Source organism: Cebus imitator, unplaced genomic scaffold, assembly GCF_001604975.1.
Source record: "Cebus imitator isolate Cc_AM_T3 unplaced genomic scaffold, Cebus_imitator-1.0 Scaffold358, whole genome shotgun sequence".
NCBI classification, from domain to species: domain Eukaryota; kingdom Metazoa; phylum Chordata; class Mammalia; order Primates; family Cebidae; genus Cebus; species Cebus imitator.
Window position 1 is genome coordinate 671,339 of NW_016107673.1, and position 6,145 is coordinate 677,483.

The 6,145-nt window shown below is 44.9% G+C and overlaps 1 long non-coding RNA gene across 1 annotated transcript; it reads left to right on the forward strand.

The window, feature by feature from the left end:
• The first annotated feature begins 1,667 nt into the window (after window positions 1-1,667).
• On the forward strand, window positions 1,668-4,662 carry LOC108287973. The gene is made up of 2 exons (XR_001818529.2): window positions 1,668-2,197; window positions 4,095-4,662. It is a non-coding gene; the product is annotated as an uncharacterized LOC108287973 (long non-coding RNA).
• Window positions 4,663-6,145: the final 1,483 nt, after the last annotated feature.

A 6,145-nucleotide genomic window follows, 5' to 3' on the forward strand; every position in this document is an offset into this window, starting at 1 on the left:
AAAAAAAAAAAAAAAAAAAAGGAATACAAATGGCTTTATAAAAAACTTAGTACAGTGCTTCATTTTACAGACAGTGAGGAAAATCTGTGTTTAGTGCTTAGAGTCTTTAAATTCCTAATGAATTATCAGATTAATGTTAAGACTGATGTGAATGCCTAACCAATTTCCGCTGGCTCTAAAATGCCTGAATTTAACAGTAAGCCCTTCAAAATAGTTATTTCATGTAGATGAAATTTCTCAACACAGACCACCAAGAACTTTTGAAAAATTTAAAGGCTGTCTTCTTTCATAGCTTATTCACTTATTTCTTTTTATGAGGCATGATTATGAGACATGCTCAAGGATAGCTGAGCGGAGGATGCAGAGGTTTTTGCTCTCATTAACACTGGGTTCAAGACCCAGGCCGCTGGGCGCGTTCTTTAAACTCCCCTTTGCTTCAGTTACTTTTCAGAGTCTAGGTGCCGTCACCTTTTGGCAATCCGACGCAGAGAGAAGCAAGTGGGGAGACAGGGCTCCGCATTCTGCCACGCTGGCCCCTCACCTCTGCCATCACAGGGCGTTCTGGGTTCCTCTGAGAGGAGTTTTTCCCCTACAAGGAGGCAGTAGTGCGGTTCCTCATCGGACGGTTAGCCCTACTTGTGGGCGAGTAGAACTAAAGAATCTGTGTGAAAGACTGCTGATCAGCGCGGCTTTGGTGCGTAGCATTCAAAATCCTTGACAGGAGAGGGGTGAAAGAAGCTGACATCCGTGACAAGAGGTAGGGAGGGAAGCTCACGTCAGGTCGGTGCAGAGGCATAGAGTTGGAAACTGCAAGCAGCAACCAGGACGGCCGTGGGAAGAACTCGGCAATTCTTAAAGGGAACGTATTTCTGCTCTCTGCGGTCCGGCGGCCATTTTTTCCGACTGCCTGTGGGTAAACGAGCAGCCCCTGTTGGTTCCGAGGGTAATAACACCTTTTCGCAGAGGCGTTCTGAATATGCACCGGTAGGGGGCAGTGATGAGACGGTTACATGTCCCCGAGTATCCCGTCAACTGGTGGGTTTTGACGCTAAAGGAAACGTTAAATAGTGGATAAATAGAATACTGGAGAGAGAAAGCCAACCATAAACCCCAGTAACATCTACTTTTTAATTTTTTTTCCTTTAGAGAAAAAGAGGTCTCCTATTTTAATGCACACATTAGTAAGTTTCTGAATACGTATGAACCTGAAAGGAGGCAAATTTCTTAACTTTCAAACACGTAGTCCAATTACATTAATTAGGGAGGGGGGCAAAAGAGACAGGGTCTCGCTATGTTGCCCAGGCTGGAGTGCAGTGGCTATTCACAGGCGCGATCCCACTACTGATCAGCACGGGAGTTTTGACCTGCTCCGTTTCYGACCTGGGCCGGTTCACCCCTCCTTAGGCAACCTGGTGGTCCCCCGCTCCCGGGAGGTCACCATATTGATGCYGAACTTAGTGCGGACACCCGATCGGCATAGCGCACTGCAGCCCAGAACTCCTGGGCTCAAGCGATCCTCCCACCTCAGCCTCCCGAGTAGCTGGGACTACAGGCACGCGCCACCGCGCCCGGCGAGAGAAGACGCTGCGAAAAGCTACTAAAAGCTGCAGTGCGGTGACGTCACCGGGGGAGGGGTGGGTGTCAGGCCGGGCGACGTGAGCTTGGACACACCCACACTGGGCGGTCTGGAGGCTACGCTAGTGTGGCATCATCTGAGCTGGGCAGCCATTTCTGCTTACAGGGTTGGGACACCGGAATCTTACCCGCACGGTGGCGGCTGCGGCTCTCGGTGTTTTGATCCGAACGCCGCGTTCCCGCTTAACAGAAATTCGTCAGTATGCGCTTCATGCTCATAGTGTGGCGTCCAGACGTGCAGCGAGGGAAAAAAGAAACGCAATAACCTGATCCCTCAGAGTTGATTGCTTCAGCAGGGCTTAAATATGTGCTGCGTCTTTTGGGGAACGTTACTTAAGAGGCAACCGTCTGGCTCGAAATCTTCCATTATTCTCAGCAAGCGTTTAGGAGGTGACTGCACTGTAAGGAGAATAACCCACAGTAGCAGAGGCTGGAAGTCTGCACAGTGCCGAGGTCAGTTCAGTCTTCCCTACTCGAACGAAGGAAGCCTGGAACAACTGTTTGCTTTCTCCGCCCTGCATGTTAGTTGCCCGTTGTTTTTGGAGAAAAAGCAAGTATCGAGGTATATTGGTGGAAAAATTTGGATTTGGTACCCTGAAGTCTTTTTTGGGACAAGCTTAGGTTAAAAAGGGATAGAGGAGAGGAAAGAAAAAATAATTTTCGACCATAGAACTGCAAAAGCAGACCTATTTGTCCTCAATCTATAATCTTTCCCTCACTGTCCTTGTTTCCTAAAAACCAGTCCAGACTTTCCCCTCCACCTCCATCCTTGCAGCAGATAACTTTGTTCCCTCCTTCATGGATAAAGCGACGGCCATCAGACAAAAACTTTTCAACTCCTTGCTAGTCTCTCCTCCTCTAAATTTATCTTTACACCTTCAGAGAAAAGCACCCTTCCGTTTTCCCCTCCTACCTCAAACCCAATAGGTCAAAATTCCTCATTTTCACCCATCCTATCTCTTTTTCACTTACCTAGATTCCGATTTTTCTTCTAAAAAAAAAAAAAAAAACCTCCTTTGACCTTGCCTACCTTTCTAAATGAAATCTCTCTGTTATTTTCATGGCTGCACTTCTTCAAAGCATGTTCTACAGTTGCTACATTCGCTTCTTAACCTTCTGTCTTCTGTCCACAGCCTATGAATCCACTGAAACTATTCTAGCTAAGGCTGCTATACCCAAGCCTCCTACTTGGGAGGTCTAAGGAACCCTTTCTGACAGGTGACGTTGTACCCGAACGAGTCAAGGAACGAGCCACACTCTGAGATTGAATTATGTGTCCTTTATTATGCCGGCGACCAAGAGGTGGCTAATGCCCAAAATTCTCTCCGTCCCTAAGAAAAAGTTAGGTGGTCTTTTATACCCTAGTTTTAAAAGGGAAGGGGAACCTAGCTGAAGTAAATTTTTCACAAAAGCAGAGTAAGCAAAAAGTTAAAAGATAAACTAGTACATGAGAAATAAAACAGTGCCAGGTGTGAGGGGTAAAGCTGTCATGAAAGACATACAAGTTACAGATAATGGGGGCTCTGGGCGCTCGACAGCACCTGCATTCCCAGGCTCTGCTGGTACCACTTAACTCGGCCTCTTACCAACAAATGCATTCCTGGAGGTGCCCAGTGTCAGCCTGCCCCAGCTACATACTATAGTTATACTTAATGGAGGGAAAATAACTGAAATGAAGAAGCTAAGATGGAGTCTGTCTGGCTCAAGAAGCTAACATAAAATCTGAACACCTTTTAGTATTTTATATCCTCTCTGGTTCTTGTTCACAGCTCCTGATATTTCCTCCCAGGCTCGCTCCATTGCCCACGAAGCAAATGTTTTTGTTCCTTGCAGTTCCCTCCTAAATGTTCTCTGTTCTCTCACCATGTTCTTCATGAGTGATCTAATCAATTCTCAAGGCTCTCAAATCTATAGTTCCAATCTCATGTTGTTTCCAGACCTTCAGATTCACATATTTAGTTGCCTTCTGGATGTCACCTTGAACTCATTCGGGACTTCGAATTCAACATTTGCAAAACTGATTGTCTTCTCCTCTTCCTCCAAACTTGCCCAATCTTCCTGTATTCTCACTTGCTGTCAATATGTTTAGCTGCTCATTTCAGAACTCTCAGAGTCATCCTTGACTACTATTCCATTCATTCAATACCAAATATTTACTTTTTACTTATCCAATGACAGGCACTGCGCTAGGTGATAGAGGTGTGGTGGTGAAGAAGAGAGACACAGTAAAAGAGACAGACAAAAACTTAGCAAAAGAATTATAATTTCAAACTGTGATAAGTGCTGGTGATATAAAAAATGGTAGCAGGAAACAGGGCACCTACTTTCCAGAATGTATCAGGTAAGCCTCTTTTAGGAGTATCATTTAAATTAGGGCCTGAAGAATGAGGCATCAATTAAGGTGCTTCGATTGCAAACAAGGACTGTCTGTAAACTGAAGTAAACGAACCTCTCTTTAGGAAATTCAGAAGAAAGAAAGTTATCTCAAGAAAGTTGGTCAGAAGAAAATGGGCAGATCATGAAATGTTAGTTGTCTCCCAAAGTCCGTTCTTCCCTTTTACAACGCTAATACTTTGTTACTTGGGCACATGAAGTCCCAGCTAGAGACCACATTACCCGTCTGCCTTACAACCAAGTGTGGTCAAGTTCTCACCAATGGAACATGAATGAAAGCTGTATGTGCACTCTGCATCACTTGCTTAAAAAAATCGGTTGCCCTCTACTTCTGCTCTTTTGCCCTTCTCCAGCACTAGGTGGCGCCAGTGCAGATCTATTGCAGTGACCCACCTGTAAACCAGGCAAATTAGAAAAAATATCAAGCATCAACAGGACAGAAACCAGGGATTACAGAAGGGGCAGGATTCAAAACAAAATAAAAATGAAACCAAAATGAAACGAAAACAGACAAAAAGCAGAGTCCATGGATGAATTAATGAAGCTGATTCACCCTACAGCCTCCACCACTCCTACTTCTGGATTGTTAGATGAGAAATAAGCTTCTGTCTCAATTAAATCACTATATTTTGAGGCCTCTTTATTATTGCAGCATACTCTGTACTCTAACCTAGTAGAGGGAAGTTCACAGAAGAAAATCTTGGATAACCAGAATTCAAAAAGAGCAGGAATCAAAAGAGCTCCAGGTATCTAAAGGGCACTGCCATGGGATGAATCATCCTCAGTTTCCTCTAAGAAGAGTCTGATTTTCTAGTTTGAGTTCTGTATTCTTCTATAATCTGTATTTATATGCATACCTATTTTATTTTTATGATTTTAAAAATTATATTTTTTTGAGATGGAGTTTCGCTGTTCTTGCTCAAGCTGGAGTGCAATGGCACAATCTGGTCTCACTGCAACCTCTGCCTCCCAGGTTCAAGCCCTTCTCCTGCCTCAGCCTCCCAAGTAGCTGGGATTTCAGGTGTGTGCCACCACGCCCAGCTAATTTTTTATATTTTAGTAGAAACAGCGTTTTATCATGTTAGCCAGGCTAGTCTCAAACTCCTGACCTCAGGTGATCTGTCTGCCTTGGCCTCCCAAAGTGCTGGGTTTACAGGTGTGAGCCACCATGCCTGGCCATGCATACATAATAAAACTTCTGTGTTCTGCTTTACTTTCCCACATGTCACTACTCTTTTGGTGGCAGTATAATTTTTTTTTTTTTTAATATTTTGAGACAATGTCTTGCTCAGTTGCCAGGCTGAAGTGCAGTAATGTGATCGTTATTCATTGCAACCCCCACCTCCCCGGTTCAAACGATTTTCCTGCCTCAGCCTCCTGAGTAGCTGGGACTACAGGTACGTACCACCACTTCGGGCTAATTTTTGTATTTCTAGTAGAGATGGGGTTTCACCATATTGGCCAGTCTGGTCTGGAACACTTGACCTCAGGTGATCTGCCTGCCTCAGCCTTCCAAAGTGCTGGGATTACAGGCGTGAGCCACCTGTATATAAATACAGATTGTAAAAGAATACAGAACTCCCAGCCAGGTGGCCCTATAATCTTTTGACTTGATGATCTTCTATTTGTTTAAATTGAGCCACTGTCACACTAATCACCACTTTACCATTCTATATATTTCATTTGTATTGTTTTGTGAATTAATGATAGGCATAATATCCAGTGCTAAGTCAATTATGCACAACCTCGAATCAGCCATTTGCTTTTTAACAGTGCAAAAAACAAGACCATGTCCGCCTGTGTGGGGCTTTGCTTGTTCAAAACGTAACCTCTATACGGCCGTGCACGGGACTCATGCCTGTAATCCCAGCACTTTATGAGGCCCCGGCGGACGGATCACTTTAGGTCAGGAGTTCGAGACCAGCCTGGCCAACAGGGTGAAACCCTGTCTCTACTAAAATTACAAAAATTAGCCTGGCATGGCGGCGCATGCCTGTAGTTACAGTTACTCAGGAGGCTGAGGCAGGAGAATCACTTGAACCCGGGAAGAGGAGGTTGCAGTGAGCCGAGACATGCACCTGCACTCATGTAGGCCAGAGAGCAAGGCTCCGTCTCA